This window comes from Nesoenas mayeri (assembly GCF_963082525.1).
Source record: "Nesoenas mayeri genome assembly, chromosome: 13".
Lineage (NCBI taxonomy): Eukaryota > Metazoa > Chordata > Aves > Columbiformes > Columbidae > Nesoenas > Nesoenas mayeri.
In genome coordinates, this window is record NC_137550.1 from 17,905,886 (window position 1) to 17,922,829 (window position 16,944).

Below are 16,944 nucleotides of genomic sequence, written 5' to 3' on the forward strand. Positions count from 1 at the left end.
ACATTTTTTTTTTATTTCTTCTCTTTTCCCCTTTTTTCCTCCACAGTCTAACATTTGAGCACTTGCTGGGTCTTTATCTGTGTGCTACCTGACCTCTTTGGGTTCATGGCATGGGAGAGAAGGATCAGTGCTCTCCTGAGGGGTTTGCAGGAGTAAAGCAGCAAGGCAGTCAATTAGATTGTCTTTACCTTTTAGCAAAAACATGGAGAGGGAGGCTGAGCTTTGCTAGCACCAAGGCATGCTTCAGACCTCCTCTCCGAGCATGCGGATGCACTCAGCAAATGAATTCTGGGTAGGTATTTCAGTAGAAAGCACCCAGCATTAGGAAATATAATTAGAACTAGAACTAGGAAGCATCCAAAATACAGGTCCACTAGTACCACTTAGCTCTGTTACCTCCTGCCCCGAAGAGGTGTCATATGTCCCTGTCACACCCAGAGGGAACAAGAGGCTCTGTCCCTTGCCATCATTATTATTGTGTAAGTACTGCTATTCCCAAGGGCTTGCCATCAAGGTGGAAATTCTTCCTGGTCCCCTCTCCCCCCCAGCAGGATGGTTGGCTCTTCTGTCAAACCAACAATGCCAAGCAGAAGATGGTTGTTCTTCTATGAACAGAAAAAGGAGGAAGAGAGGAGAGGGCAAAACCACGCACTAAACCAGAAGTTTAATAAAAAGCCCTGCAGGAAGGGAGAAAATATTCAGCTTTAGAGCTAACATTCCTGTGTTGAAGGTGGAAAACACGCTGAAAGTAAATGAAGTGTACCTCACGAGGTGAAAATAGAGAAGGTCAGAGGCAAGGGAAGCTTTCCCACCTGGTGTAGCACACAGACTCTTGTCTCCTGCTGCAGCTGCATCCAGGATTGAACTCACCAAGCCAGAAAGCCTTTGTGGTTCCAGCTCTAGGTTCTGGCAGGAAAAGTTTACCCTCCAGCCATCCTGTAGGACAGATGCTCCCTCAGCAATTCCAAGGCCACCTGATCACCTTCAGGCATTGGGAAGAGAAGATCACAAGTTGCTGCCCCTATGTACTGATGGGGCTGGTGGCTACCAGCACCTGCATGGACAGCTGGGACTGTTGTTTCATTAGCTCCGTGTCCTCTAACTCACAAATCACCCCTAATGTATTAGCCTGGGAGCACTTCTGCTTGGACACACCACGTGATAGCTGTTATGTATTCCTGAGTGTCTTAACAGCATAACGTATATACAGGGTTCCCCATCTTTCCAAGTTGAAGATCCTTCATTACTTTGCAAGATAATGCAGAGTTCTCCAGAGTAAGTGGAAGTACTTTCCATTCTTAGGAACCATGGAATAGGTGAACTGGTGTATCTCCTCTGTGTTCCAACCTCTTTAACATGTTCGTACATGTGTGTTGAGGGATGTAGAACCTTAGTCATCTCACGAATGCACGTATGGCTGTATGTGCCTTTGCACATCTCACCTCAGGGCCATGAACACATACTCCTGACCTGTGGCAAAGGCCTGCTCAGGTTTGAGCTTAGCACATAAATGGCCCCAAGTTTATTTTCTCTTCACATTTCCATGATGGTGGTTAGGATCAGCAGCAATGCCCTTCGGGACTGGCATTTCTGATTGTATTATGACTGGCAGTGTGAAGGGCCCAAGGCAAGGAAAAGGCCCTTCAGCTCCTGCAGACAGTTAAAAAGTGCCAAAAAATGCCTCCCTGCTCATTATTGTTAACAACAAAGATCTGCTCTGACACGGAGGGTGTTGTGGGGCCAATGTCTCCCAAGGGGAGTTTCAGAAGGTGTAGCACCTCTTGCTCCTCAGGATGCTCCTTCCCATTTATGTCATCAGAGAAGCAAACTGGTGAGTCAAAGCTCCTGGTTTGGGTCATGGATATCCAACAAAAAGTGCTAGTAACAGCAATAAAATGGACTGCAAGGATCTAGGTAAAAAATTCCACTCCTGACCACCACATGGAGGTGTGGATGGTTTCATCTCTTTCTCCTTCCGTCCTTGTAGCTCTCCTGCTCTGAGGAGGGTCAGGACCCAACACCATCAGCCAGGAGTCAGGAAGAGCTGAGAAACCCAGTTGCTGGTCCCCACTGGCCACAGGAACAATGTGTTCCCACAGCAGGTGCCACCTGGAGTTGCCTCCTCCCAAAGCCCCGCAGCATCCACCACCTGCACTAAGGGGCCACAGCAAATGTGACACAAGAGGTTGTTCCTGTGTACCACAAGGCACCTGCACATACATTCTCACAAGGAACATCGTGTATACTCCTTGCTAACTCAGCATTTTATGTGAGATAATATTCACATGTGCTTTCCCATGGTGTTTAACCACTGCAGTAGTTGCAAGGGGCTTCGGCTGACAGCTCTAAAGCAGGTGGCTGAGAGCTGAGTGACTTTTATGACCTGAAAAGGGTGATAATTGTGCCAAAATTTGCTCTCCGGAGTGTTATATGGCTGTCATGAAATGCAATTTGTACATAGTGCAATGTAAGACAGGGAGACATGTGTCTTGCTCCTGAAATAGGACTGACAGTCCATCAGCCTGCTGACAACAAGTAAGCTCTGGTCATGCCTCAACTTCTGAAGCCATTTTAGCATTCACTCTGCAGATGTGAAAACAAAACTCCAGTGTAAGTGTGCAGAGTACCTAACTAAAGCCTGCAGACTGCCAGTCCTGTCCAGGCTGAATGTGGGACACCTATTAAACAAATCCCTGTAGGAGACAACTGTTTCCGACTACTCCCAAGCATCTGGCTGTGGGGCTGTCTGGAGGGAGTCACTGCCTTCAAACAAAACTCAGTATGGGACTTCCCCAGCACAAAACAGGCAGAGGGGAAGGTGAAGTGAGGAGTTGTACATCAAGCATGCCTCCACCTTGGAAGACAAAACAACTGCGGTGGGCTCTGTGTTCCCCCTTACACCAGTAAGAAACTGCCTTGGTCTGAACCAGTGTAACAGAAAACACAATGCTGGTCCCATAGATTGGCAGAAATCTTGCTGCTCATCCCTTGTGACTGCAGCATTGGAGGTAGATGTCAAGCGTGAGCAAGCCACACAGTGGGGACAAGGAAACTACGGCTGGTTGCAGCAGTAGTTAATGGTGTCTCCTCTCTGCCTTCATCACTTCACTCCATCCCAGCTTTCCTGCTTGAGGCAAGGTACCACCCTTGCAAAGCCAGCAGCCAACAGTGACTGCTAGAGACCACCCACCCTCTCAGACTTACCAGTCTCTGTGTTTGTGAGGTCCCTCTTTGAAGGAACAGGAGGAAAATCCCCTATATATACAATTTTTTTGGACCTTGGGAGTGAAATACATGTGATGCTGTGTTGCCTGGCAACAGGCTGCAAGTGATGGAACACAGGGCAAGTCTTCTCCAGAGCTGTGCTGGAGAGGAGCCTCTCCAGGCATGGTGCCTGTGTGTGTGTGTGTGTGTGTGTGTGTGTGTGTGCAGCAGAGGGAAGGGGAGCATGATCCAGCAGAGAGGGTCATGTCTTTGAGCAAAGGCACAGACAGAACAACATGAGAAGAAACAAAGGGGAGAATAAAGTCTAACTGAAGGTAAGGAAAAAGAGAGATGTCAGAGAGAAACATAGGGAAGGGAAGACCAAGGAAGACATCTGGGCACTCACTGAGCTGCAAGGGCTCATGGCTGTGACCTCCCAGGGGCAGGTGCTGTCTATCTTCAGATGTGTCCTAGCTTTGACCCAAAGAACTGCAGGAAAATGCAGTTTTCCTCTGCGCACCAGCAGCATTTCTTCACCTGTAAGGGATTCACATAGTCCTGCTTCCCTCACAGTCCTTGGAGACTTCAAACAACTTTGAAGCTGATTTCACCTATTCAGGCTAAGGGAATTCTTCTGAGCAAAGAGCACCCACACAAGGGTACACTGTGAATCACTCCGCCGTTCACACAAATCTCGGAAAGGATCCCACTCCCAGTTTAATCACCCTAAGGGGACCACACTCGGGGTCAAGAATAAGGTATGGTCAGCACAGAGGCTGTGAGTTTGATCTTCATTTCCTTTAAATGCTTGGAAAAGAAAGAGAAAGAGCGAGAGGGAGGGAGGGAGGGAGGGAGGGAGGAAGGAAGGAAGGAAGGAAGGAAGGAAGGAAGGAAGGAGCAGACAAGGAAAGCAATTGTTTTCCATCCATACTAAATGCTTTTGGTCTTGACAGTCCCTCTCAAAGCCACAGGTCTCCCTGCACCTCTTTCCTTCCATTTGCATTCACAATGACTTTTGGGGACCCCTTTTCCCACATTAACATGCAGACCAGAAGGGACTCCCTGCCTGGAGCTGAGCTGTGGTGGGAGGGATGGCAGCCAGAGGGTAGCCCAGCCCTCAGGGAACATCCCTGGGGAAGGCCACCATGCTCACTGAAGTGACACTGGATCCTTTCCCATCGGGAAATCCCTGTTGGTAGGTCGCTCATTCACTACCGATCCTAACGCCAGGGGATTCCTGTAATCCTTCTTACCTGGAGCATGGCGCCATGAGTCCTGGCTGCAGAGCTATGTCCCAAACATCTCAAAGAAACTTGTTTGAGTGATGTTTTGTCCCACACATGAGGTTTCCCCACCTCCCTCTGCTTGCATTTGAGCCTGTTTGAAGCACTGAATCAGGCAGAAGGCTGAGAGCTCAGTGTGTACATCAGTCCTCTGAACCACACAAGACTGGCCTTGCATAAAGCACACTGCAAAAAGGATGTCAGCCATCTCTTTGGCCACCCTCTGGCTTTCCCTTTTGCTTTTTTAGAGCAACCACGCTATCTCATAGTGTCCTCAGGAGGAGGCGTTCATCCGCGTTGCCTCTGGGACACATAAAACAAGGTATCTTGTTCATGCTCACACAGTGAGTGAGTAGTAGGGTTGTGATGTGGTTTCCCTGTGCTCAGCTCTGGAGTCTTAATAATTAAGATAAACCTTTCAGCTCAGTCCTTTCCATCTTGATGCTTTTCCAGCCTGACTGAAAACAGTGTTGTAACAGGACTTTGACCTGGTAGGAAATCTCAGGTCCAGCTGTTGATTTATCCCAATTTGGAAAATGAGAAAAAATATTTTTTCTAATATTTTCTAATATTTTTTCTTCTGAGGTGTTCCAGATAAAGTTTTGGTTTAGCTGTACCTTTCTTGTAATTTCTAATATGAGGAAATACTAAATTTAAACTGATAAGGACTGCTACACTTACCAGACCAAATCTATTACAATCTTCTATCATGATTATTGAAGAAAAAAATATCAATCTCTCTCCATAGAACGTTCCCATTTTGTACTGTGTTTTCTGAGAAAATTAATCTGTTGCTTTCTTTTTAAAAATGAAGGTTCAGCACAACACCTGAGAGCGCAAGGGGAGGCAGCATTCCCTGGGGCTGGTGCTCACAGGGTGAAGCAGCTGCAAGACCAGAACATGCACTGGTCACGCTGAGTTCGCCTGTGCCAGCTGTGTTGCAAACCACATCTGTTCTTGCCATAACCTGGGATTCATAAGGAAAATACCTTTTTTTTTTTAAGGGTTATACCCAGAAAACTTGACAGAGACGAGGGTTATGGCACATTCCCTATGCAGGGTGGAGAGGAGCTATGACTCCCTTCTCAGCCATCCTAATGCTGGGCTGCTCTCCCTCTCACTCCACTGCCTTTTTCTCGGGCACAAAAGTATTTTCTCAGGAAGAGCTATCTATAATTGAAGCAATAGCTGAAACATCTGATTTTCCACCAGTCAACACCTTCTGCTGCAGCTAACACCAGCCTAAAGTGAGTGCAAAGACATAACACTTTAGTAGCATGTTACATTTGCTTTACGCTGGTGCCAGCTGTTGCAGAAGGTAGCAGAAAGTAAGTTGAAGCTCGCAGAATTGCTTATGGTAAGCTATTGACATAAATTTAGGTCATATCTCATATGTACTGTGAACCGAGGCACAGATGTAGAATTACAAGGTTTCTCATGGCATGCCCATTTTTTCTTCACCAAGGTGCTTCAAATTCTTTCCATTCAGGTTCCAAATTGATGTTTTCTTTGCCCACAAAATCTATAGAAAGTCCATAGGGAAAATGAACTTTTCCAAGGAAACTGCAAGAGAATAAAGCAACTGGAAGGACGATTGTAAAGCATTCTTGCAATGCTGCTTGGAACAAACCTCCTCCGTGATGGAAAGGCAGTTTCCTTTATGAAAGGGAAATGGGAATGGCCCAAGCACTCAGGGTTCTTGTGGGATGTCTAGCAGGGGCTTGCAGGGAGGAGCAGCAGCCCAGACGAGCAGAACCTCTGTGCTGTGCTGTCCTGGGACCCAGCAAAGCCTGGCTGGGTCAGTGGTGGGTGCTGACACCAGGGTCTCGCTGGCCTCTCAATGCTCTCACAGGCTGCTGTTTGACCCCAAACTCCCAGTTCCTGGAAACTTGACCTTTCTCTTTGCTTTCGTTGGAGTTTCTGGCTCTTGTTTGTAAACCAGGAGGCTATAGGAGGTGACCTCAGGCTAGGCTGAAAAACAGGCATAGTGTGGGCATACATTTGGCTGGTCATGATTTTCCAAAGCCAGCAGCTAGCCCTGTTGGGTCACAGATATGAGTGACTGCATTCTTGCTTGTTTCTTTAATTCAATAAAAGCAAATCCCACTGCTGACTTCCCTGGGGCCCCTGGTGCAGTGTTCTGCAAAGCCTAAACAACCCACAGCTCAAGCTATATCCAGACCTTTACATCTTCTTGGGTTCTCTTCAGAGGAGAACACAGCACAACACTACCCACACTGAAGTGAGGTGACCTGTATTTCTGCTTTCTCCTTCCTCCAGTCTCTGTTATCCATAGCAGTGGCCACTTTTCTTCTGCAGTTGGAGAAGACAAAGGACTTTGCAGACATAGCCATAGGAGAGAGCTTCCAGAGGCAAGCCCAGGAGCAAAGACAGAGCTGGATGCCTGTGTCTGCAGGGAACCTGCACTAGGGTGTCTCAGCCACCAATGTCCCAGGAGAAGCAGTAACTTCCCATCCTGCTTCCCAGCTCATTTTCCCTACTTCTGGATGTGAAGTTGTTTTCCAGACCACCAACGTAACAATTATTCCAGCTGCGCAGTTCCACAGAGAAAACTGAACTAAAAAATTGGTGATGCCCAGAGATTTAATCATAGAAACAGAGGTTGCAAGGGAGCCCTGAAGATCATCTAGTCCAACCTTCCCTCCCACTACAAGCCACCCACACCTTCTAACCAGCAGGCAAAGCAATGGACACTCCTGATCCAAGGGAATTCTTGTTTTCCCAGCCTTGGGTAAGTGCTGGTTGCCACGTAGCACTTTCTCTTCCAGCACAGACCCTGTACCCCTTCACTACATCGCCATGCTGACACTTCCCCCAGACCCAGGGGCAGAAGGGAGGACAGCCTAGTGGGAGTGTGGACAAGGGAGCAGATCTGCTGCTTCCCCCTCTTTTGAGTCAATCAACACCCTAGGGGAGGTTGCTATCTCCTGGTGGTGGCACTCACATTTACACTCACAACTCTTCCACGGGTATCTTTTCCCCAGTGGAAAAAAGCAAATCCCATGAAACTTTCTCTTCTTTGTTTCCTGACCAGCTCTGCAGGACATCTCCCTGGGAAGCCAGTGCTTTAAACAGGCTCGAAAAGAAACCATGCTGGCACAGGGCTGGGCAGCCTTGTTCCATGGTGCCTTCACTCCCTGATCCTGCAGAGAGGGAGAGGAGAGCACAAAAATAAGCAGGCAGAGGCCCCACAGCTCTAGCCCATCCATGAGCTCCCTCCAGCCCTGCACACTCCTCTGCAGCAGCAGCGAGGGCAGGAAGATGGCAAAGCATTGCAGGGAGTGGAGAAGCTGTTTGCTTTATTATATCTAATTCGCAGTGGAAGCACAGGGGTCAGGAGAAGGCTGTTTTTCATGCCAAGATGTCCTGATTAAGTCAAGCACTGATGATGACATATTTAAAGGGTTGATAAGAGGTAAATCATCTCCCAACATTAGAAGTTCTGGGTAAAAACTACCGAAAAATGCCCTGGTTAGGGGTCAGCATCAGCCAGGCACATGCACATCCCTCCATCGCCAGCCCGCAGCCCCCAGGAAAGCTGAGCGTTCCCTCACGACACAGGGACGAGAGCCTCTGTTGACATGGCAACGCGGGATGCTGCAGCGGGGACGGCCAGGCAGGAGTTTGCAATCGGCAGAATGGGGAAATGTGTGATAGATTTAAAAAATACCAACTGCACGCACACTCCTTCACTCACTCCACCTTGTGCTGCCGAGTTGAATAACGATGTTGTTGCGGTGGGAGAGAAACATCATAATCTGTGCCCGGCTGTCAGGGAGAGGGGCGAGAGTTTGTTCAACTGCTTTTCTTCTTGGTATCCCCCCATTTTCTTCCCAGCTTCTCTCCCTGGGGAGGTAAAGCCAAGCAGTGGGCAGAGATCTGGGGTGCAAAAAGGAGACCAAGGCTCTGTTTATGTCGTGACATCCCACAAATCTCACCACCACTCTGGACTGCTTTAACCTCCCATTATGGAATGAAGATGGTGACTCTAAATTACTTTTTTTTAAAAAAAAAACAAAAAAAAAAAAACAAAGATCCTGGGCTTTTAAAGCATTAGATAATTCCTGTCCGCTATTCGAAATAATGCAGAGTGTTCTCTCAGGAACAGAATGAAGAGGTAGAGGGGTTAAAAAATAGGTTTGTCTGCATGGCCAAAACCTCCACTGCTTCCACACAGGATCTCTGAGATGCTGGAGAAGGCACCAGGACACCCCACACAAATGGCAACAGCAGCAGTCCCTTTTGCCACCCCAGAGGCAGCCTTCCAACCCAAAGAACTTTGCCCATGCATCTGCAGCAGGCAGGCATGCGTTACCATCATGCACATAACTTGGGACGGTGTGACACACCACAGTTTCACACAGTTTTGGCTAATGCTTGATTAAGTATACTGCTGCTTTTTGTCTGGGTGTGTCAAGATGTTTCAGTCTGGCACTGGTTTCTACCTGGCCAGGACTGCAGATTGGTCCAGGTTGCACTTGGGGTCTCTTGCAAGGGTTCACTGAGGTTTCCCTCCAGCCTCTGAGCAGCATCCATCACTGCAATGGTTCTGTGAGACTTTAATTTACACTAGGCGTTGTGTGCTGCTCCTTCCCATGCCACAGACAACAGCATAAAGCAAGATCTGATGAGACGAAGAGTCACCTGTGACACCTAAACACACCCAACCATCAGGACACCCACTCCTATAGAGTTTTACCTTCTGAAGTTGCAGCTGTATCAGAGCCCTGAGGGCACCACCAAGCCCCAATTGCCCCAACCAGCCCCACCTGGGATGTCCACTGACACCCACCCACCCATTGGGTCATGACTCTATTTAAGCTCATGATCAGAATGTTACCTCTTGCTTTAGGCCATGCTGTGGCTTTCTCTAGGTCTATTTCTGTCTCTTGGAGGGTCCTTACACATATTTTCCAGCCTCATCTCTGGCTGGACTCCTTGGATCTGATCTGTTGCCCTGCTGTGTGTGGGAGACTGCCCTACAGTTTTCAGGTGTAGCAGGGATGCACCTTGATTGGTAAGGACACTGCCTGCACTATGGGCACCTTTGGTTCCTGTTTTTTTGCCTTCATGAAGCAGCTCCAGCACTCAGTAGAAACAGCTCTTGGAGGACCCTTCTGTAGCCTATATGCAAGGAGGAAGGCAGATAGCAGATGTATTCCTGGAAAGAAGGTACCAGTTTAGTCCCCCATGCTACAGCTTCTCTTGAAGTACTTCCTAGCTGGGAAGAGCAGGAGTCAGTTCCTGCTCCTAAGCAGCCCTCAAGGCAATAAGGGATCTTTTCCTTGTTAAAAGGGACAAGAGAAGTGTTCAAGAGTCACCCAGGATGTCTATGTCAGATATCAGTGTTTTGTCACTAAAATACAACTTGAAAGTAAGGTAAGGTTTGAGGTTCTAATATTTTACATGCAGATGTGGTTGGGTATGATCATGAATATGTGGGTAGACTGTTGTGTCCCTTTTTCACAAGTGGGGAAAAGGTAGAAGGGCTGGTCAGTGAGAAGCATGCAGCTTGAGTCCCACATCTCCTGCGCTGTCTTGCCTGCACCTTCTGGTCATGCAGAGCACAACAGCTTTGTGAGACTAGTTGATGTCAGGGTGTCTGCTTCTTTGTGGACAGGCAGGACCCTGGCATGGCTGTGGGGCTGAGGAGGTGTCTTGGTGCCAGCAGCAGGTGGAGATGTGTTGGGTCTCACCAGGGACCGAGCTTTTGAATCCCTTTCCCAGTGCTCTGCTGGCACTGCAGCCTTCCCCCTGCACCTTGCAGGCAGGCTGAGTACAAACCCCAGTGGGTTTCTTTGAAGACAGGTCGTGTGGTTCTGTGTGAGTGCTCAGCCCTGGTGCAGAGCAGCCTGGGATGGTGGAAGAAGGAATCTCACCTCTGTAGAGGGGGATGGAGGGGGAATGATGCAGCTGTTTTCCTATACCTCTACCACATATGCAGGGAAGAGAAATCCATTCTGGCAGCTTGTCACTGTGCCAGAACCAATAGCGGGTGGCTGAGGGAATCCCTTGCAGGGGAAGCACAGCTGAGCCCAGCCAGCTCCTGACAGAGATCCTCTACAGAGTCCTGGTGAGCAGCATCCTACCTCCCTCCTACCGTCATCCTCCCTGGAGGAGCCTTTTGAGTTTCCATTCTCCTCTGGTCCCTCTCCCACAGCACTGTCACCGCCCTCTCCTGCATTTCTTCTGCCTCACTCCACACTGCTCTGCAGCTTTCTCTGCTCAAAATAATTTCTGCTCAGGGAATTCCTCTCCCTCCCTCTCTGCTCTCCTGCAGTATTTCTCCCTGGCCTTTGCCCTGGGAGATGTAGTTGAGCATTAGCCCAAACATAATCTCTCACTGCTGATCTGTAGCAGACTAAATGACTTTAAAGCCCTCCTGCAAAAATGTCTTGTTGCAAAAACAGGGCATTAGAGAGGAAGACTTTGCTCTCCAGGTGGGATGTTTACTGAGGAATTACTCTAAGCACTGATTATCTTAGCAAAGTGCTGTGTTCACCCAGGGCAGTCCCAGCCTGAGCAGAAACAAAATCTGAGCCTTGGCACTGCTGCAGCATCCTCCTTTCCAACCACAGGGAGGTGCCAGCCTCCAGCAGCAAACCATGCCCACCTGTGATACCATAGGGATCCCCTGTATCCACCCCACAGACTGCAGTAAAACCATCTGCAATTAATCACCTGCAGATCACAATCAGCATAGTTAGTGATTGGTAGGTGCTGCGTTTCTGTGGGAGGTCTCACAGGTTGGATTTGTTTCATCCTTATAGCAGAGCTGTGGGCCAGAGTGTGAGGGACCTAATGTCAGTGGTGCAACCAGATGTCCTTAGAGGTGGCACCTAAGGCACTGCAGAGCCTGTTGGGTTTTTTTGTCCCTGCTCTAATTAGGTACCATTTATTGTTTCTTCCTTTTATTTTAGCCTTCTTCCTTCTGCAGTGAGTTGCTGAGGTTTGTGAGCCCTCTGCAAAGTATTGAGGGGACCTTAGCAATTACTGGCCCATAGCAAATGTGTTAGGTTTTGCCTATTGAGCTGGACTTAATACTCGGTGAGCCTTAAAGGCAGAATGGTTGCCAGGGTGCTGTGCATGCTGTAATGTGTGTATGTACTGCAGCTGCTCATCAGAAATGTAATGAGGTAGGAGAAGTAAGCTGTATGTATAACCTTTCTTTTAAAATACTATAGCAGCCTAACACAAGCTTGTGATGGAGGTAGAGTAGCTATTTTTAGCAAAATGCTTCAGGTGAGTCAAAATTTCCCCCTTTGTTGCCTGTGTCTTCAAAGCACTTCTTTCAGCCTGAAGAAACAAGGCTAATAAGCCTCTGTTGCTTTTCAGTTCTCCCGGCAATAAGCCTACAGTCTCTTAGATGCTGCTGCAAATTTGGGCACGGTGTTCCAGCGGCAGCCTGCACTGCTCTGTGTCACAGTGCTAGGTAATAAAACGAAGTGATGTAAAATGATCACGGATATAAGAAAGCTGGCGAACCCTGTATGTGGTCTTTCCTTGAAAATGAGCTGGGTTGTATTAGCAGCTACTCTTCAGGGTTTCTGTGGAGAATGACCTGGATTAGCTTGACATTCTGCAAAGGAAGGTGATGCTAAAACTGTAGCTGCTATGAAGGTGTGGGTTGTGGCAGGGGAGTTGGGAGGGTGGTAGCCTTATGCCTTTTGTTGTGGTTCACCCTCACCCAGCTAGGCTAATGCACAGAGGGGGCTGAGGGTGGTGTACTCCCAGCTGAGGAGGAAAACTGGGTTGATAAAGGGCCAGGGTCTTAAACGCATTGGCTAATACTGACAATTGTTGGGGTTTTTTCCCCTAAAAGATAATTCCCCCCAGGTGACTGGCAAAGCCAGCTCCTTGGGGAAAGCAGTCCTGTCTAACCCAGTTTTATACCATGCACTTAATGCAATCAAATCTCCTCACTTTTCTAGAAGATCTTCACTTACTACAAGATCCCTTGGCACTTTTTTTTTTTAAATAGGCTTGCTGACATGCTTTTATTGGGCTGCTCTTAAACCTGGTACATATAGGAGCTGTTATGCAGGTTGCATTCAGTTAGTAAATATTAATGCTGACTTTCTTAAGGTGAGTGATGTGTTCCTATGTTGTTAGCAGATAGCTAGTCTGGTATAAGAAATGGCTTATAGTACCTCCACTTTCGATAGGAGTTCAAGAAGGCTCAAGCTCTTGAAGTTTGAGGCCAGAAGTGGTAATTTGATAAATTGTTCTATCTATGGTATCCTGAAGTTTCAGCTGGTTAACGCTCAATTGATGAGCAAAGTAACTTTAGCTGGAGGCAGAGTAGGTGTTTGGCAAGGCCAGCTTTGTTAGAAGGGTTGTGTTTTGATTTGTAGACTTCTTGTAAACAGAACCTCGTGTGCAACCAGATTGGCAAGGAATGTAGTTGCAGAGAGTGCAATACTTAATTACCTTTGCCATTAAAAATGTTCGGTGTGTGGCTTTTTTCTTGGCTAATTTCAAATTCTGAAGGTCACTTCTGGTAGAAGCAGGTCTTGTTTCTCAGCTTCTTCCCCCACTTTGTCCTTTGGTTAAACTAACAGCTGAATTTAGAGGGCTTTGCATTTGAAGCTTTGTTTTTAATGATGGTGAGCACCCGTGGTCTCCTAACATGGGTGCAAGGTGTGGGAGCTGCAGAGCTGGAAGAGTGGGTCTGTAACTCATGGGAGTGTTTATTGGACATTTAAGCTCTCCTCACTGGTAGCTGATAAGGATGTCCTATGTTGGACTCAAGTTCAAGGGATTACAAATGATCCTGCAGAAGACCTAGTGTGAATGCCAAGTAGTCTGTGCTCTCAGTGTGATGGTATATTACAAATGCAGCTTATCCTCACCCCAAGACTCCATCTGGGGCCTAATGGGTCAGGTAAGCGCAAAGGGCAGAGGAAATATGTGGCTAAAGCTTTGACTGGAAGGCAGATGCTAATTCTCAAGGCTGCCAAGCAGGTCCTGACTAGTAGCAATCCTGTGTTCTGTTTGCTGTGTCTCAGCTTGAGGCTGCCAGGAAGCTGTCAAAGGTTTCTTGGCCCCTCTTTGTGACACATATCTTTCATTAAGTTCTGCATCTTCAGAAAAGTGTTCCTTGGACCAAATCAAAAACTTAATTGAACAACAACAACAAAAAAGCTGGGCTTGGCTAATGAGACATTGTGTTGTGACACTTTCCATGGAAATATATACACTGAAGGCAATTTATGCACCTCTATGGTACCTGGTAATATATACACATATTTAACACAGGAGAAATTGCCTGCTACATAGGGATTGAGGCCTGTTTGGCAAAGTAAGCACTCTGCCATTAAATGAAGAGATCACTCTGCTTCCTGGAGCCAGCAAGCCTCTGTTATATTTAACCCAGCAGTTTTCACATTGGGAGTAAGTACACTCTTTGTATCTCATTTCTGCACTGTGTGCCATGCATGTTGCATCACGATGGTGAGAAAGGTGATACATTCCCCATTAACACCTTTGCATGCTGCTTAGCACATCTGAGGCTCCTGGAGGGTGGGGGGGGAGAGGAGAGGGACACAAAAGCAACTGCAGAGCTTGGAGCCTCTGGTCCTGGGTTATAACCAAGTCCTCCTCCTTTCCCTGGCTGGCTTTCTGACCTCCTTTCAGCCCTGCAGGTAGTGGAGTAAGTGAAGAGTTGAGATCACTCTGGGATGTTAAGAGTGTGTGAAGTGACTAAGCAAATGGAAGAAGAGGTGCACCACAGTTCATCTAGGTTTGGGACAGCTGTGGAGGATGAAGTGCTGTCCTGCCCCTTGCAGGGCTTGGCTTTGATCAGTGTGGTCACCACTTTCTCTCAGATCACCCAGTTCAGTCTGGGAGTGACCTTGGTAGACCAAGCCTGAACCAGAGCAAGCTGAGCAGGAAGCTCTAAGCTCTGTGGTTGCTCTCATGTCTTCCCTCTCCTCCATCCCCTGGTAGGTGCTGCTCCACTGATGTGGTGCCCTGTACTTAGCAGAGTTGGGGATAACACTGCTCTTCAAGGGAGTGTTTGGGCTCTGTTCAGGGGCTGCTTTCCCAAGAGCAGAAAGGCATGAGGGTTGTGATGCCTCAGCCTGGAAGAGGGGGCTTTCCATGCCTGGCCCTGAATGCTGGAGCAGGGAACAGACAGTTAAGGCACAGGGATCCTGAATCCACTTCTCACCCCAGAGGTGAGTTGTCTCCTTGGGCAGAGCTCAAGCACACTGCTACAATGGCATAGGCAAAGGGGACGCCATGTCATGCTGCTTATTATCTCTGTATGCTGGGGGAAGAGGTAGCACCTGAAGTCTTCAATTAACATTTATCAACAGCCCTTCTCCTCATGGACAGCCATGAGAGCTGGCAGGGGAGGAGGAGCAGAGCTGGAGTGTGCAAAGCCTCTGCTGGCAGCTGCTGTGGCTGCACAAGGGCCACCAAGTAATGTGGGGCAGGGGCTTTGCAACCCACTCCTACAACCCTGGGAGAGGAGACTGTGGCAAGATTCCTGCTGAGCTATTAGCTCAGTTTTCCATCCCTGGCAGAGCACAGAACAGCCTTTGCAGCTATAGCCTGCGGAGGGTGAAGGCTTCCCTGTTCTTCCTGTCTGCCCCATAGGATATCTGGTGTGAACTGCTCTGCTTACAAGTATTACATGAAGAGCACAGAATTCTTTACAGAAGCAGACTTGTAGCACCAGTCTATTCTAAAAAAATAGGGGAAACTGAGGCATGCTATTATAGCAACATGATCAATGTTGGCAAGTCTGACAGTCAAGAGTATAGACCTTGCAGGCTTTCCCCATCCTGAGCAGGGTTAGGAAGTTACTTGGGGGACTTGAACATGTCGTCTGTATAGGAAAGACATGTGTGCTGCTGAGGCCTAGGAAGGGGGGGTGTATGCAGATGTGGGAAAGAGGCAGGACAGCAGGGTCTGGAAATTTCTGTATATAAGCAGCTGGCCAGATGCATGTTGAAAGGACAGCATGTGTCCTGACTGATAGAGAATTGCTATCTGAGAAATGGGACTTGGGGCATGGGGTGGAAAACAGGGGGAATGCTAGCAGTTTCACTTCAGGTTAATGAAAATATGATTAACAGTTGTAATTAACTGATGAAATGGTGGCTGGTTCTCTGCCCCCTCCTGATGATTTATGAGGTGCAGAGACTGCCTGTGTCCATGGTTTCTGCTTATGGCAGCACTCTGCAGCATCTCACACTTTCTCCCTCTAGCTCGGGTGTGGAGGGGGATTTCTGTGGCTCTTACTGATACAACTGGTGTGTGGAGCTTCTCTGCGCCCTAGGCTTGCTGACCCTGATCCCAGCCTGTGAGGTTTAATAGCAGTGAAGGGAATGTGGGAATGATGAGGCAGGAATTGAGATGTTGATCTATGACAGCAGCCTCTCAACAGCAAGGCTGAGAGATAGAGCCTTGACCACAGCATGGCTGGGGGTTGAGCTGTTCAGGCACCTGGATGAGATGGCATTTCCTGATGTCAGGGGCTGCCTATAGACCTTATTGTGTGCCCTAGATCTGTAATGCATGCAAAGCCTCAGACACTAGCGGGTCTTGGGGTGTGCTCACAAGGTGGAGCTGATGTCCCAGGTTCACACTGTGGGCTGGGCTTGTTGAGCTTTAGTAGCCATTGACTCCTTGGCAGATCTTCCAGCTTCTCTTCCTCTTCCCCCAGTGCTAAGGTTGTGTTGCCTGAGGGGGATGTGACCCAGAAAATAAGGGTGGAATCTTACCAGCCACAAAGTGCTGAACTGATGCTGCATCATCTGCTGAATTAGTGCCTCTCTCATTTTAATAGCATGATTGTGGTAAGGTTTGAAGTGCCAAAAGTGATCCTCCATGACTGTCTTGTCCAGGCAACTGCTAATAGACTGTATGAAACAGGAATAAAAGTAGCTATGGAGCTGAAATTGCCAGTTCAAAAATATAGGTAAACTTGTACAAATATGTGAGAACAATACTAGAGGAAGTCACTGTACGCATGAACTTGTAATATGAGTAGGACAACTGCACGGGTGACAGGGAAACAACTTGGGTTTATTGCAGTGTGAGGGTAGCATTTGTCCCTACAACAAAGAGAGATGATATTGCTGGTGCCTGTGCCCAAGGCAGATCAGGAACTGGTACTCTGTCCCATCTGAATATCTATTGCTTTTACCAAAGCAATTGCTAAGGATGTGCTTTTCACTGTAGAGGAGAACAGGGCAGGTGAGCTATATTTTGTTTGTCTGATTGCATATGCATGATCTAAAAAAAGTGACTATCCATTTCTCTAAGGATACCTGATGAGCATTAAAAATACAATTGCAAGAATAATCAGGTCAGACTTCAAACAGATGCAGGGAAGCAGATCTGTTGAAGAAACAGATACCCTGTTACGTCACACTTTGAACAGTTCTTAAAAGCTGATATTCCTCTTGGAGATCAAACAAATGTG